This window comes from Salmo salar, unplaced genomic scaffold, assembly GCF_965601325.2.
Source record: "Salmo salar unplaced genomic scaffold, fSalSal1 ptg000984l, whole genome shotgun sequence".
Classification (NCBI taxonomy): Eukaryota; Metazoa; Chordata; class Actinopteri; order Salmoniformes; family Salmonidae; genus Salmo; species Salmo salar.
Genome location: NW_027675576.1, coordinates 305,001 through 306,276, shown reverse-complemented (window position 1 = coordinate 306,276; position 1,276 = coordinate 305,001).

The following is a 1,276-nucleotide window of genomic DNA, read 5'->3' as shown; positions in this document are numbered from 1 at the left end:
CTGCCATCTACCCACCTGGGGACTGAGGGTTATGAGAGAACCCCCACATCACTAGCTTGCAGGTTCTGCAGCCTTGTAAAGATAAGGAGGAGACGACTGGGAGGCAGGTTGGCATTTATTGTCATGAATTTTGCCCTGGAGGCAGGTTGGCATTTATTGTCATGAATCTTGCCCTGGAGGCAGGTTGGCATTTATTGTCATGAATCTTGCCCTGGAGGCAGTTCAGCAAAGTGGTTACTAGCTGGCACAGGCACAAAATAATACAATCCGATTTTAATCCTAACCTCAACCCTAACCACACTGCTAATCCTTCCCTTAAATTAAGACCATAAAACAATATTTTCCACAGACAATTCTGACTTTGCAGCTGACATATCTAGAGGAAATCGCAGTTCTGCCTCCATGTCAAGATTCATGACAAACGTCAACATGAGACAGGGAGAAGCAATGTAAAATCAATAACGAAATTGTTTCCACTATTAACCTGTTGGGTCTAGGGGGCAGCATTTGCACGTCTGGATAAAAAAAATGTACCCGATTTAATCTGGTTACTAATCCTACCCAGTAACTAGAATATGCATATACTTATTATATATGGATAGAAAACACTCTAAAGTTTCCAAAACTGTTTGAATGGTGTCTGTGAGTATAACAGAACTCATTTGGCAGGCAAAACCCTGAGACATTTTCTGACAGGAAGTGGATACCTGATGTGTTGTATTGACTTTAAACCTATCCCATTGAAAAACACAGGGGTTTAGGAATATTTTGGCACTTCCTATTGCTTCCACTAGATGTCACCAGCCTTTACAAAGTGTTTTGAGTCTTCTGGAGGGAGATCTGACCGAACAAGAGCCATGGAACGGTGATGTCCCATTAGACACCTGGCGCGCTACTTCATGTTGGGTACCCTCGTTCCAATACGTTATAAAAGACTATGCATTCGTCCACCTTGAATATTATTCATGTTCTGGTTAAAAAAGGCCCTAATGATTTATGCTATGCAACGTTTGACATGTTTGAACGAACGGAAATATATTTTTTCCCCTCGTTCATGACGAGAAGTCCGGCTGGCTTACATCATGTGCTAACGAGACGGAGATTTTTGGACATAAATGATGAGCTTTTTTGAACAAAACTACATTCGTTATGGACCTGTGATACCTGGAAGTGACATCTGATGAAGAGAATCAAAGGTAATGGATTATTTACATAGTATTTTCGATTTTAGATCTCCCCAACATGACGTCTAGTCTGTATCGCAACGCGTATTTTT